At 40.4% G+C, this 16,743-nt stretch overlaps 1 protein-coding gene across 8 annotated transcripts in view; it reads right to left on the bottom strand.

The window, feature by feature from the left end:
• Nucleotides 1-16,743, bottom strand: part of raskol (Ras GTPase-activating protein raskol) — a 256,389-nt gene that overhangs the window by 99,035 nt on the left and 140,611 nt on the right. Inside the window, exons 1-2 of one of the 8 annotated variants that reach the window (XM_018031597.2) lie at nt 8,558-8,795; nt 3,550-3,721 (exon numbers count right to left, since the gene is read on the bottom strand). The exons of 6 other annotated variants lie outside the window; for them this stretch is intronic. The gene's annotated coding sequence lies outside the window, so the exon portion shown is untranslated. Of the gene's footprint in view, nt 1-3,549; nt 3,722-8,557; nt 8,796-16,743 lie in introns of those variants that run through there. One more of the 8 variants, XM_018031596.2, reaches the window with a different exon arrangement.

Below are 16,743 nucleotides of genomic sequence, written 5' to 3'. Positions count from 1 at the left end.
TCTTATACATTGCAAGTATCTTAAAAAATAAAATAGCCTACTTGATGAGGCGTTCTACTTGTATTTTTTCTACAAATGAAAGATCTGCTTTAACTTCAGAAAACTTCCACTCGTTCTGTTATCAGTATGCGATCCATCACCCGTTAAATCAGAAAGCTTTTCACGTCAGAAACCCTTTTCAACGAATCTTGCAGCCACATTTGTATCCATCATCTTGCGAGGATTTTTCAGCGGCGCGCTATCAGCCCGGAAAACTCTGGGAGCAGGACCACAGGAAGGGAGACAGGAAACGATCGAATTGGGTCAATTGCCCGAGACATGAATTCCTTCGCAGTGGGGAAAAGAACGTAAAAGGGGAAGCCGGTCGAACCAGCCGAGAAAAAAGCATGACAGCTGACGTTATAACGTTGAAACGAGTTTTCACGTTCGTATTTGGAAGGTGGAACCGATTTTGCGTTCCATGCATTAGGAAAGTTCGTAGCGGTTTCCTACTTTGGGGATGAAATGTTCGCGCGTGCCTAATTTCCATCGAAACTTTAATAACCCCTTGATTGTTCGACGAGTTCTGCACACCCTCGTCAAACAGTACTACACGTATCTACCCGTAATGTAATTTTCGTTATTAATGTGTTACGATAATGCATGTTCCGACATTGATCCGAGCTAATTAGCAAATAACAATCTAATGATTATATTTTATAATATGCACTATATTAACAAGAATAAAACGCGATAATTTTCTAAGAATGCACATAGAAAAGAACATACTATTCATTTTACACTTTTCATATTGAAAACGCAAGTCACACTTTTACTAAATCATTGCAATTGAAATTATGAACACATGGCTCAGCGATAATAATGATCCAATCTGCGTATTTTAATACGTTTCCAGTATATGACCATTTACAATCTCACAATAAATGATTCGAAGCCTCATTTTATATACGAAGAAGGATCGCTCCAGGAAGTGAGAGCTCTTCGTTCTACACGAAAAATCTGCTCCGAACCGCGCGACGATGAAAGCAGACGGTATCTATTTCGTCAACGCGAGCGGAAGGATATACCCCTTTTGTTAGGCGTTATCCTCACCGGATGTTGCGTCGCCTCTCTACCTGCCTGAAAGCCGCTTCCTGTACTGCCCTCGATATTCCCTTTCTTTCATCTTCCTCTCTTTTTTACCACCGTTTTATAACGTACACGTATATGTACTCTACGCGACGCACGCGAGAAAATACTTCCTCTCCCGAGTACGCTCCGCGTAATTGGCTCGTGGTGAAAAATTTTACTTTCGCTCTCTCGTGAATTTCACTTAGGTCATACGAGCGCACTGAGTCTTCGCTATGCACGAGCGGTACGAGACAGAGTACTAAAATGTCTGAGAGAGCATACTTCATTTTCAAGGAAGTGATAAGTTTTATATTACTGGCCAATTGTTTTGGTAATGAGAATAAGCCTTAATTCAATAATAAAAAAGAGTAAGGGGTACTTTAATTCCTTAATTAATATCTCATTTATCAAATATACCACCCGTCGATTCTTAAGAAAATTCCGAGCCAAAAGAACTCTACATGCCATAATGTACACTACTTCTCCTCGGCTACGACAATTTTCCGTGTATCTCGCGAATGCAGTTGAGTCGACGAACTTACCGCTGCGACTTACGAGAGAACGGGAACGCGAACAAGTTTTCAGATAAGTTTTCGCAGAAGTTTAGCTCCGCTCAGCAAAATATTCACGGGTAATTCCTGGAGCTTAACCGCGGAGGGTTGAATAGCAAATTGGGCGAGATTAGAGGCGCGCGCGTGCTGAGACCGTTTCCGTGAAAACACGTTATGTCAATGGAAATTTTCAATCCAGTGGCAGAGAGACTGGGGTAACCGGTTAGAATGCGGCGCGGTAAGCTGCTTAAATCGAGAGCTCTCGCGAAACACGGGAGCTTTATAGATCCTCTCACACAAAAGGACAAGGCTATCTTCCGTTGAATTTTCGCGCAAACAGTTTCGCGTCTGCCTGTGAAGGTCCGATTCTGTTTTCGATTTCGTGTATTTTAATACGCATACACATATACACGATACCGTGTTTAATTCAGGCTGCTCCAAGCGGCTTTTAACGTTCGCCATTAAATGGTTCCGCGATAACGAGCCGACGGGAGCACGATGAAATTAATGTTCGAAGATAATGGTAGAAAGCACGGAATATGTACGCGTGTTGACATAAAGGCTGCGATGGTGTCCCTTTGCGTTTCAAGTTTCCGGTCTTTCTGCCACTTACGACTTTCAAGTGAATACTCAAAAAAATATTTTATAGGATATATCTACGATCAAGATTCGCGAAGCTGGCTAATGTCAACTACTCAAGGAATGTTGTCTTCTGATCAAGGTTGAAATAAATCAGTATCAATTAAAACTGTAATTGCATTCCCACCGATGAATCACTGCTCCCCTAGGCTGAATGGATTTTTAAAGATACAAAAACGCATTGCACTTTTTACTTAATAAACTAAATGTCTCCACAGGCTTATCAAAACGGACTCGATGAATAGTCGATCGAAGAGAAAATCCAAAAGATAATCAAGAAATCATTAATTTGTATTCACTCGAAAAGCCGATATCTAATAAGCATCACGCGATCCAGTTTCTTATGTTTCTATATGTATATATTCCTCTTGAAATCGCTTCGAGGACTTCCACGCACGATTATATCTCTCACCAATCGATTCCACCGTCGAATCGATAATTTCACAGTGTATAATTTTCAATAATTGCGAGCGCGATGAATCATGAGCGCGGAGAAGAACTTGAAGACGAACGGTGGTCGCTCGTTTAATAAGTAGAGATCGTTCGCATAATTATTACGCGGCTAATGCGATATCTAGGGGCGTTCGTGCAGGCGGCACGCATTCGAAAAGCCAGTTTCCGGTGAAAAATGGCTCCAGGGTGCAATTCCCATCGCAGCGATCGTGATACGCGTTTACCCGGCCGCAACATTGTGACCGCACGACTAACGACTGACGCGTAATTGGTCGCTCGGAACGACCACGATAATGCGAGAACGAGTTTAACGGGGTAAGTGGATCACGGGCACCGGGATAGAGCCATTAACTATTAATCGGCTATCGCGACTCATCTATGCGACATCTATGAAACCGGCATTGATGGAGAACGGGAATCGGGTAGATATTTCTGTCAGGAAGGTATCAGTAGATAATGAGCGAATATTAGCGCAAAATCATGATTCTAATTATACTACCACTGATTTCAACTATAAGTATCAGTATTCATCTTCTTTTTATCAAATGTTCCCAAATAACTCGATTTATGTATCTCCATTATAAAAAAAAAATGAAAATAAAAGATGTCAATTGTTCATTTCTAAATATATTTTACAGATCAACATTCTGTTTTCTTTACAAAAAACGCCATTTTTATCTCAGATAAAAGTAAAGGTACGAGACAGCCCGTTTCTATCTCAGATCTGCGGTTACCATTCGGTTGTCGCCGTGTCGCTTGGGGAACGCTTCTCGCCATTAGTGAATGCAAAATTTACCTCGTGGTGGACGGTCAGCCACACGGTTTTCCAAGTCAAGGATCCTCGCCAAGGGGTGCTACTTTGACACCACACTATTTTTCGTCTCCCCGAAGGCGCACGCTCACCCTGAGACGATCCGCACGCTTGTAGCATAAAGCCACGCTCTCGTACCGTTCAATGGGACGTGCTGCTAGGATTCATGTACGCAGGGTTAATTTTAATGCCCGTTCAACACCGAAGGACACTCGCAACTAGAAGGGTCGGTGACAAAAGGGTTCATTTACGTCTGTTGCTGCGAAAACATATTCGCTTTTTACTTAAGAACTACGTTGCTAATGTTTTGAACGTTAAAATTGCTTGAAGAGATTCAGTTTCTTAGTGTTTGATCAGCTTCAACGACAAGGTTCCAGGAATACTTTTCTTATGATATTACTTAGATTTACCAATACACTGAATGCATTAAAATGCTACTTAAACTACTATAAAACTTCCTACTATTGAGTACAATAACCACGTACATAATTTTACAAATATCATGAATCCTACCTCATCTAAGTTCGCATCTAAAAATTCTTCCTTCGAGTCTTATCTTGAACGAGGCACCTGAAGAAAATTTGATCAACGATTCGTTTCGCAGTAGGTAACAACCGAAAATCGAGAATCCGCCTTTACGGATCTCCTATCCAGTTGAGAGGATAGGAACCAGCGTACCCAAGAGGAGATTCAATATCCGACCACCGTAGGTACCCACGACTCAAACATGAGATAGCTTTTATCTTCGTAAGGATCGAGGATTCTGGCAAACTTCGAATAATCGCTTACCTATCTTTTCAAACTATGTCAAACGAAAATCACCTAAAACAGTCTTAGAGTCAACATCCATTTAACTCTTTGTTCCCTAAATTAACCCCATTGTGCTGTATGTTCTATGCAATGTACGATCTTACAAAAATTCTAATTTAAGTTTACACATTTATGGGAATATTATTATTATTATTATTATTATAATATTGAATACATTCAATACACCATATTCACGAAGAGACCAAATGTTTAACTCATGTCAGCACACGAAACTACGCTTATATGATAAATAGTACAAAATCGATACCCGGGTGCTCATGTAAGGGTTAACTGAATTCTATAGAATATTCTAACATCTGTAAAAACAGACAAATCTCTGTAAACATGGATAGTTTCCTATCCATGTTTGTAAGAAATTGTATAGCACCTGTGGAAATTCCGTGGATCGAAACAGTCACACAGTCACACCTGCTATCCACAGCGGGTGAACAGCTTGGTTAAGAAAGGTGCGCGACAAAAGGAGGGTGGCGCTCTATGAAAGGGGAAAAACGAAGAGAACGAGTACCAGGTGCAAAAATACGAAGCCAGGCGGTCGTTCCTGGTGGTTTTACTTATCGGATACTCGACGAGCGTCTGCCGCTCTCGAGAGAACCCCCACTGGAAGGGACTCTATTTCGGTGCACGCACCGCGAGACAGACGAAAAAGAAAGTCGCGAGGGCGGACCGTGATTCAGGGAGGCGCTCTTTTTCTTTGTCTTTCACTGAAGATATCGATTTCTCATGAGAAGAATTTCGTAAATTAATCTGACGAGTCGCGCAACAAGAAACTGACTGAGAAATCTACTTCAATAGAAGATAATCAGATCAATTGGTCAGAAGATAATACAGTCATTTTGGTGCACAAATCATGTTTCATGATAAGAAACAGAATGAAACTACAGATACCAATTCATTATTGTATTATCGATTCGATTATGAGTCATAACTTATGACACTATGGTACTTGAAGGGACGTTTCATGTTAACATCCAATATATGAAATTGGATACTCGAGTTTAAGTTCGAAATAGTTGACCTAACAAAAGTTGCCAGGAATTTCGCGCACGTGCACATGTAATATCAGCTGACAATTTTCTCCTCCGTATTTCGCGAACGGACAACACTTTCGCGAATCCTAGTTAGCTCGTAATCGAATTCCCCGCGCGCTTAATCATGCGCGTCCGATGAGATATACTGGTAACGCGACTCTCGATAGGATACCCGATGCAAACGAAGCCGTCTATTTCCAAGCTGGATGGCACAACTAACAACTATTTCAATAAAAACTAGACCGGAGGAATAGAAATTCGAAGAAGAACTAAACGAAGTTAATTGAAACGCTCTAGAATAGAATTAAGTCACGCGACAGTTACGCAATATTTTACTAAATATTTTTAGAGTGAAATAATATTTTATACGATCTCTCAGGGAATATCGTTTATAATGTAAGACTAGAGAGAAAACAGAAGCGTCAATGGCATTCTAAGCTACACTGTTCATCGGATGATAAATTACACGTCGGATGGAGCAAAGTAGGTCCCCAGCAGAGAAATGGCTTGAGCCGCAACACGCGCATTACCACAAAACCAACCAGACGCGGCTCTACAAAACGTTTCCTTTCGCCAAAACCCGCCTAATCATTCATGGGGCAAATGGGCAAAACAGGTGCGAGGCTGGTCGTGCGAGTCGCGATGCCGTTCTATCTGCACGACGCAGCGATAAACTCGTCCCTCTTCCTGAAAACCAGTTCGCTTCGCCCGGATGCGCGTACTGACAGACGAATGACGATTTTTACTTTCCTCAGTAAAATAAAGTGTATAATGGATCTGTCAGAACCTATTCCAATGGATTAGAGTTCTGAAGCAAGAATTTGATTTGAATATAGAATAATTACGACAATATCGTTGGTTTTATCCTTCCTTTAGAACATTTATCATTGTCTTGCTCAGTATAAAAGGAAAGGCAGAATATGAGGTACCGATTTTATTTAACTAATTAATAAGGAAAAGTGTTATAGTCGTCATAACACATGACGTATGACTATTTTTAAAAGTATAAATATTGTGTATTGTTTAAAACCTTGGTAATCAATATTGATACTCTATTTCATATTCCTATTCTTCTCCTCTTCTTTGCCAGACAAAGTATACTAATTCTGATCTCAATAGATCTATGCTCTATGTTCGCCCCAATGAGTTCAAACATCTCATAGCAATGTTTCAGAAGAAAATCGCGGAAGAACAACAATTACCTCTCGTAACAACGAAGTTTCGTCTTCTTTTAGCAATGAGACTGGCATACGTGACTGCAGAAGTTCGTTAACGATCGAATCGGATCGATGGATCGATCGGGACCAGATTCCGGCCGTGTCGAGTGCAAGAAATCGGCAGCTGGACGGGCAAAGTAAAAATCGATCGAGCCCCCTAAAACAAGCGCCGCTGAGATGAATCTCATCCGGTGACCAAATACGGGAAGGGGCGACGAAACGATAGAGAGAATAACTGGTTTTCACTTTCATACGCATGGTACAAACGCAGAACGCGAAGAACGGCCACGACAGAAAATATGGCCGGTTGGTCGGTCGCGGATCCGTCGTCGTAAAGATTGTACGGATAAAAAAGTCAAGGCTTCTTTGAGGTACATACGTGACTTCATGCGACGCAACAACAACAATTCCTTCTAGCAAAATTCGTTTGTGTCTCAGCTGTGAATAATAACCAAGTACTCTATTCATAAGATCAGTTCGCAAATATTCAATTTTTTCTGCCCGTTGTATCTATTTTCTTACTCTAACAAATGAACAATTATTATATTATTGTTTTAAAAATAGTGGCATACGATGGAAGAGGTGATAACAAGAAGTGCTCATAGAAAATAACTAGGTGAGCTAAGGCTCATTATATGTCGTCTATATCCGGGCAAATATTATTTGGTTTCGTACCTATAACATACAAAAATAGGTGAAATGAAATGAACACGCTGCTATAAAATTTTAATTATTTATGGACGCTTGAAATTACTTTTGCTCCAAACGACAAAAGGAGATTATATAAGAGAGGACTGATAGGAATTCTTCGTTTTTATCAGGATAATAATGAACAATCCGTGCTCCAGGATTAATATCAGAAGAACAAGCTAACGATACAAAGAACCGACCTTAACGCCACGAGAAGTATGTAATCGTTCTGGAACAATGTACACAAGAAGCACTCGCTAAGTAAGCTGGTGTATGTCGGCACAACCTAGCAGTGGACAAAATTCTGACAAAAACAATTTGGAATCCTACAAGACAAGAGAGAATTATTGTCGACTTCTCTCCGACGCGCTCTTCCTTGTGGTTTACCTTCGAATGTAAACCACGAAAAGCTTGTTCGTCGACTAACAATATCGACCATACCTAGAACCTTGCCGTTCAACGAATCAAAGCCGCTCGGAAAAACAGTGTCACGTAACGCGTACAACAATGCCCTTCCTTCTACGTCCCGCCGCGTATGCACGCGATAGACGCAATTACAATTACCTTCAACGTCCACTACACTACGGATGAAATTATAGCACCAGGTGCTTTTAAAATAAAATAGAGGTACGTTAATGTGCTTTCAAATCGCTTCGTTGTATTTACGTAAATACAGCTAATCTAGATAATGGTGAATTAAGGAAGTTACGAAGGAGAATATTATAAATCTATAATACTTGTAACGTATTTCATTTCTGTGTTCAACTGCGAACTGTCGTGATTTCGTAAATAATTTTCCTAAAAACTTTTTCACTTCGATACAAGCTTGATTACAACTGTGCGTTACAAGCGGGCGACTCATAAAATAATTCATTTCGATGCCGTTTGTGAACTATTAAAAATTGTTGTATTAAAAATTGAACATACAACAGAGAACTTGCGTCTGCACGTCGAAAGAGATGTACAACTCGCGCAGAGACGTACGCATTCAAATCCTTTTGTCCAGCTCCGGTCTTTCTTTTCAGTCCAATCTGATCGGCAGTTCGAATAACGGTCGTCGATTGCCGACACATCAAATCTAATCTAGCTAATCTACGCCACAATATTTGTCAACCGGGCGCGGGCATAAGCGCACAGGACAGAGAGATATAACACGATATGAACCCCGATTGTCACCGCCTTTCGATTTCAAATATTTACATGCGTGTGAGGATCGAGATACGTTACCGGTGTTTCACTCGGGCTTCGGTCTTCACGTGCCGCTCACCACGATAGATTCCCCCCGGTCCACGACACTTTTCTCACTGATTTCGCACGACGACACTCCCAAATTTCACGCGCGAGGAGCACGGTCACGCGAAGGAAAACATACACGGACGTTTAGAACGAACTACGGAGGAGCCACCGCGAATCGTTTTGTACCGTCGCGTAGGAACATCGGAACCGGACTACACGCAGGAATCCCTTTCTGGCGAACGGAGGAGGTGGAAGCTGATTCCCGTCGCTGCCACTGCGCGGTGCTCGTATCGCGACACGGTATCGTGAATACGGATCAGCTGATTTCTGACGTGCATTTCCGCGCGACCGAAAACAGAACCGACGACAGCCGACAGCTGCAAGGCCATAGACTACCATACACTGTACTATAAGGTGCAAGAAATTCTTTCTTAAAAGATGTTCGAGCCCTAATCTCATCTCGTGACTTGCAAGATGCACGGATTTCAATTCTGATACGTTCAATAAGAATTTGTTGTAGTTACAAATATATTATAGATTCTTCTTCTACATTTCTCTGTGGAGAAACTGACGTCGGAAATGAACTGGTTAACAATGAGCGTTTATCTCAAAGAGCGTACCAAATAGATTCGGCTTGAATAAAGTCTTGGCACGCGCCCGAGGCCATTCCGCACGCATGTATAATCTGATCTTGACGTCTCAGCCGATAATACGACGGGTAAAAGGATCCAAGAAATTTACACCGGCCGTTTCCACGTCCCCAGCGCGAGGAAAATTATATACACACAATGATAATGCGAGTGAACAAATCGTTCCCATCTCTTTCTCTCGTGGACAATCGATGCGGAAATCGAGGCGAGCGCCGAACTATCTTTCCTTTTACAAGGGGGAGTTTCGGGAAAACCCGTAACTTTTCGAGGACGCAAAGTGGCTCGCGCCAAGTCGTCTGCCAGCGACGCTACCAGGAAGAGAATAAAAAAAAACGAGAACGAGGAGACAGAACATAGCATAGGACGTAGGAATAAGCGCAGACATAATGGCACGAGCAAAACGAAGAGAAAGAAGATAGAGGAAGAAAGAGTGGCAGTAGCGAGCGTTTTGCTTCTCAGCTGGAGGTTTCCCTGTACCCCATAGGTCGCCGGGAAAAAGATCAGCCGTTGTGGAAATTCGTCCAAATGGAACAAGCGAGATGAGATGCTGCTAATTACTGGAAGCGGCTGTAGCACCATGGACTCAGCCGCAAATTTATTTTTATTATCCGAGTTTTATTGTTAGACTGAACCGAAGTAACGGGCGAAATGTAATTAAATATAATATAAAAATAATGTAATTAGACCTTCTAGAAGAACACCGTCATTACCGCTTTTATCACTATTAATATGTTCTCGCATGGGACATTTCACATTCTTATGGACACGTAAAATGCCATTAACCATTAAGGAAGATCAAAATTAATTATTATTTAATTCAACAAATGGGTGTGCAATGTATCATATTCTCGTGGTAATAAGGTTTTAGAAACCAACAGTGTTTTTATTAATGAGCCGTTGGATCAAGTAAATGAATTGTTACATTCTACGATCCATGATGACACCTCAAATCCGTTCTCGACTATTTAACTCTATTACGTTTCATATTTCGTGAAATGTACGTTGTACTTAAAATGATTTCAATTGAAATTCACATATGTGATATTTTAACAAAATTAGCCAGTGGATTAACAGCTATGTAAATTCATACAGCGCATACGTCCCCCACGTGAATTTATTTAATTTCCCGCCGGCTGTAAAGCCTTGCGAAAAGTAACATCTGTCGCATAAAAATTTTTCACTCCGCAGCCCCCGTACGCAGATGCGTTAAGCCAGTCCCTTGCAACGTCGCGTGTCGCGAATTTCAATCGCAAAGCAAGCACATAAACCATCTCGTGACCGAATCAAAAAATGCAGGCCTGGAAAAATTGTTTTTCGCGGCGCGACAGGAAATTCGGCGAGCTCGACCCGCGTACCACAACGAACACACGAACTAAAGGCAATTACTACGACAGCGAGAAATAAAAAAAATCGGCCCATGACAGTTCGCTGATCATCGGCCATCGCCCGTTCACGTATATAAAATTTTATGAGTCGCACAAAAAGATTCAATCAATACACCGAACGCCGTTCTCACTAAATTCGAATAAAACTGCTACTGGCTACCGTAGTCGAGACAGCCAAAAACTCGTGATACCGCAACGATTGCTCGTATAGATATACAACCAGCAATAACATTGCATTTCTGCAAATTCTTTTCGCCCACCTATTTTGGGTACCATAGTTTCGGTATTTTATAAACATGTTCTCCTTAAATGACACGAGAATGAACACAATCGTTATCACGTAAAAATCACAGAGCAGGAAGTTATATAGCAACTAATAAGGAGAAAACTTTTTTAATTAGGATAGTTAATTGATATGATAGGAGATTCTTCGAAGCTGCTAATGTTAATTCATTACGAAGTTTAGATATTTTTAGAGAACCGGTCTCATCAATTGTTCAGATGCATCTCGCGAGTCATCAAGAAGAAATTACGCCTGCTCGGAGTAATTCACGACGATTCAGGGTATAATCGCGACCTTTTATCGACGCCAGATCGTGGCGGGCGTTAAGAGTTAAGTCGTTGCTTGAAATGGGCAGACAGGAAGACGTTAATCGCAGCCAGTAATTTCATCTCGAGATTCGTGGTGCGCGTGTGAACTACGGCAGTAGAATGGCAGCTGCGGAATATTTACATTCGCGTTAATTCGGCTTTCCTTTCGTTTCTCGCCTCTAGAAAGGGAAAACGCGTCCAAACGAGTGGCAGCCAACCCATTTATCTTTTCCCGCGCGACCTGCACTTTACCTACCAACCGACTTAACGCGCTCGAGGCCCTTCTTCTTCTTCTTCTTCTTCTTCTTCTTCTTACACTCGTTTCCAACCCCTTTCCTCGGTGGCAGACGCGCCACACGCGACGACCACCGCTTATAGCCGAACATTATTTTTAGCGATGGATGCAATAGTTATCCTACTGGCCTGTTTCAGCTGCATGGTGGTAAAGCCTGAGAAGTTCCATCAGTTATTTTGCGTTCCCCAATTATCTCTGATACGAAATTGAGGGCTCGTACTGCATTAAAAATTAGATATGTTTTTGAAGTAAATTTTCCTAAGTTTGCACGACTTGCAACTCCTAAATCGAATGAAAAATGAAAACAGAGCTTGAATTCAATTAAGGTTGGAATGCAGAATGGACGCTACACAATAATTGACTCGTGTACTCGGCTTTTTTTCACGTTAAAAGTCAAGGTCGAAATCTCCTCGTGATTATACCCTTTTCGGATGAACATCTTAGGTTGATTCGTTGTGCAATTTAGGTTCTTACTCTTTTCGCCAAAGGCAAATTCCTTGTAGTAGCAGAGTTTATTTGCCGCTATTTGATTTTTATCACTTTGATAGAAGTACAATTACGAGATATAAACGTCAATTCCCATTGATTTACAAATAAAGTGATTATTCAAGTTACTAATTTTTCCTTCCTATAATATATTTTTATTTTCCACGTCTGTTTATTTTACTTTTGTTCCTAACATGGCGGCAACAGTTTGGAAACCGTATCATCGTTTTTCTTACGTCCCTAAGAAAGTTTGGAAAAAACAAAGCAGATAGTTCGGGGGATCGATCCGCGCTTTACTCCACAAAGCAAAACGAAAACGGCGAAGTTCGTTCGACGAATCGCATGGATGCGCCTGATAAATGGCGCGGATCGTGTACAGCGTATATACACGGAAGAATCACCCATTCCGAAGTTGCGCAATTCCCGAAGATTGCCTCTCCTCTCATATATCGTCTCGCAACGGCAAACGCTGAAATCGGCCCACGATAATGGCGGCTTGTACGCGAAAATATACGCCCGGTACGTGGCATCGCGCATTTATTTTGTTCTTTTCCCGAAAAAGGGTGGCGCGAATTCCACCTTGCAGAGAAGCTTTTCCTCGAAATGGCCAACCACTTAACACGTTTGACAGGGGACACGCATGGGATTCGGTGAGGACTTGTCAACGAGAAAAGATCATGCTCTTGGTTTCTCAGGGAGACATGTACGCGATGCAGTTGTGTGAAAAAGAAAAGAAACTTGAAAAGGCTTTCATGACTGCCTGTACTCGTCGCGTAACTGAATATCCCTTAGAGCGAACGCGTTGGTTTACTTGAAACGGATCTCCCCTCGGTCGCAAGTAACGCGGCTGCACGGTGTGTTAATAAACGGCAGATACTTGTTTAATGTTGATTTTAAACGCTCTGTGAAGGGGTACGAGAATTGTGAGCTACTCCTTTTAGAGTGACATATACATTCTAGTGCCCGAAACTCGTGATTTCCTTGTATATAGTCTTTACTTAAATTCTTTCGTAATAAATTTCAGATTTTTCATAATAAAATGCTATAGTATTCCAATTCTATTCGAAAAATAGATCAATTAAGATTAACAAGACGCCGAATTTAATTTCTCATCGTCATCCAAAATAGTATTTGTGATGCTGGTTGAGCATTAAATGATCGATGAGATCAGTTCCTACAAAATTAGGAAATTTTCAACTTAATTCTAAATATAATCCAAAGCCATCCTGGTTGATCTTTTGAGAAAATGTATTTTTTGCTTTGGTATATTTCCTCCCAAGTTGAAGCAAGCAAACTGTGAGTGATGTAAGCTGTTTACTTCTACAACGTGTACATCCATGCATACAGACATTGAAGATGGTAACTAAAAAAAGACAGGGTGACTGAAGGACGTGGATTCACGTAAACTTTCTTGAACAACGTATAAATAAAAACCGATCGAGGAAAAATGTCGCTCATTATTATTACCAACAATATCTTTAAATAAATGTCAGTTTTAAACATATGAAAAACATAAATTATGAGAAGAAAGCGACACTACCAATTCTTCACGCTTTGTACAGAAGATTGTAGAACAAACCTAATAATGTTGATAACTGTTCGACGTTTGTTTAAAACTGACGTTTATTCAAAGATATTGTTGGTCGCAATTAACCGGAACATCACGATTAGAGAATGACATTTTCTTCAGACTCGGGCCAGGGTTCGTTGTTACCGTAACGAGGTTCCTTATTATTTTCACCCTAAGTGCTCTCTTCCTGCTTCGTTCATCATCGCTCGAGTACTTGACCCGTTGACACCTACGAAATTACCTTAGCTTTTGATGTCTCTGCATAGGGAAAACCGAAAGGGGAACAACAACTCGACGCGGTGAGACTCGATAGGACAACTTGTCGTTGGGGAGCAAATGGAGCAACGTGAACGAGACAAGACGAGGGTATGGATCAAAAGACGAGAATCAGGGACGGGACTGAAGACGGGTTACGCGACGTATTTAACGTTTCGAAAGTTTAATCACGTTTCCGTAGGAGTATGTACTTCTCTGTGCCTCTAACAAGATTCGACTTGCGTCCCTTTGAAGTATTCCTTTCTGCAAATTGCGGGCTGGGATTTCAAAGACGTGCAGAGAATTTTGATAAATATTTGAAAATTTCATGTTGCGCGTTCCCCGTTATGCGGTGATTCATTTATTGCTTAATAACAAACTTTATCTTGTGTATTCATTGTTCATTTATCGTTCCTCTTGCGATAAGATGATTCATATAATGTTTACTAGATATGATTCCACACGCGAATTGAGAATCGATATCTTTGGATTACTTTATCGTATCTTTTAACATTACCTTCTTCATTTCGCATTAATCACCTATATTATATTAAATCGTTTTTTAACGTTGTAAGATCTCTACCAAAAGTTTAAGACTTTTTTAATAGGCTCGCAAAATTTCTAAAATTTTGCAGTGTTTTATTAATGTAATATCTAATAGCTGTTAAAATTTCAATGCTTTGTCATTGGTTTTATGTAAGGATTCGTACCTTAAAATGCGGATCTTCTAAAAATTTTTAATCCTCTATTACAATTCTAATATGCATCTTCAAGACTGCATCATTTATTTATTTCTATAGCCAACTATTTGATAAAGGAACTTCTACATCTACAATTCAGATTTGGTCTATCGCATTTTCTTCAAATCTCGAATTTCTTTCTACACTTATAGACAGAATCTGGCAATAATTGAATATTCAAGGAAAGCGAGGAGCCGTTTCCGAAAGATTCGCGCGGCGACCTACATACACGCGTGGCACGTACTATACGACGATTACCATCACGTTCAGGATCACGAGCGACTCTGATGCACCCCCGGCGCCCGCATAAACGACACGTAACTTTGGCGCATTCACCTGGCTCCAGGCCATGCCACGTTATAAATGTGAGTTAACAATGCTCGCAATAATACCAATCATGTACAATAAAAAATATTGGAAAACTATTCTCATTCTCTGCACATGTTTCCAATAATATAAGACGTGTCTTCACACATTCGGTCTATTTATTTTCTAATATATCTTTCTGATATCAACCTACTGATATTCTAGTTGCTATCAATCAGTTCACATCGGAACTGATAAAAATGCAATCGCACGGTTTGAATGACTTGCTTCTTAATTCAATGAAACTTTCTCATTGCTCAAGTAAAGCGTTAGGTAAAGCGAAACTGTATAATACGGTGCAACTCTGTTTCTACAATGGGGGATTTATTAATCTAACTTCGCGACACTAAGTTTACATCAATGAAATCGTCACGCGGCACAGAGCGTTACTCAACAGGACCGATGCCAGCGGCTAATTTCCATGCGAGGCAAAAGTTCTCCAACAAAGCCGTAACGTCTACAATCTACGCGGAAACTTGGATAGCACGACCTGCTTCAAACGCGAAACTTTCTTACGCCGATGACGTATAAGCTTTGGTGAAATTAACATCAATGCCAGAAACTTACGAATTGATTAGTTTTCGTTCTAATACGCATGAAACCGCCTACTGCGATCGTCGAAAACGATCAACTGAAGTAATACATACATGTATAGATTGCATACACCAACATACAATCATAGGAGGGATAATTTGGAAATATATAAAATTCATATGAAAATTGTTATACATATTAAATTAGTAAATTATATGAAACTAGATTCTGTTACTAGGAAAAAATTTGGAATTCTGTTATAATTCCAAAAAATTTCAAAGCTGACGCAAGGAATTACCACAAGTCAAAATCTTTCCAATTTGTACTGAAGCTATTATTGAAACTTCATTGGCACATGTAACTGATCACTTGAAGGCGAAATTGCTCAGAACTGGCGTGTTGCTCTAGTGCTGTCGGATAGCACTCGAAATCTGGGGCAAGTTTAACGAGTGCCGCGAAATAGCAAAGTTACCCATTTTGAATGGCGAAAGCCGGGTCGAGTATCACTCGTGAACGGATTCTCCATCGCTAAATTGACACGTTGCATCAGTTATCCGTTTAATCGCTGTAACGAGTGGCGAAAGAATTCGTTCCAGTAAACTCTCAACACTTCAATCAAAGCTTTCAATCCGCTCCCCGCAAAATAAGAAATATCGCAATACTACAATAATAAAATTTAGTCCAATCGTTAATTTAAAAATACTAACAGTCAATCCAATCATCGGACTGGAGATACCAACACATAATTTAATCGTCAAACCGGAAGAATGATTTTCTCCAAACGAATTGTAGTTCACGTAAACGTTAATTGACAGCGTGTCGATAACCTCCCTACGTAATTGAAAGCCATGGTGAAAGGAGAATCTCTCAACTGGTCTCGCGCTCCAAAAACTTGATTCATAAATGAATCCTCAGTTCCTGATCGGCATACATACTACCAGAACAGGACCAGACTGTGGAAGATAAGGAACGTAACGACTAGTTAAAAAACACAATAAGTGATGCTCGTCACGAAAATTGTAAGAAATTGTTCAAAACCAAACTGAGGAAGAACCAAATTGAACTAAAGAGGATACAAGACATAAGATTGTATCGAATAAAAAAGGTACTTGTAATAACATTAATAGAAAAACTAAAATAATATCAAATAGGAAAATACTGACTGAAAAAATAAGCAATGCTAGTGATTAGAAGCAAACAGAAGAGATGAACAGCTTGTAAGTTGGATGAAATTACACTATTCTACCAAGAAAACACTATTTTTACCAAGCTGTCTTTTGACACTTTCGCCTAAAATTATTATCA

Source organism: Ceratina calcarata, unplaced genomic scaffold, assembly GCF_001652005.2.
Source record: "Ceratina calcarata isolate Rehan_Ccalc_2016 unplaced genomic scaffold, ASM165200v1 scaffold554.2, whole genome shotgun sequence".
NCBI classification, from domain to species: Eukaryota; Metazoa; Arthropoda; class Insecta; order Hymenoptera; family Apidae; genus Ceratina; species Ceratina calcarata.
The sequence above is the reverse complement of the archived record's forward strand: the minus strand, read 5'-3'. Positions and strand labels throughout refer to the sequence as shown.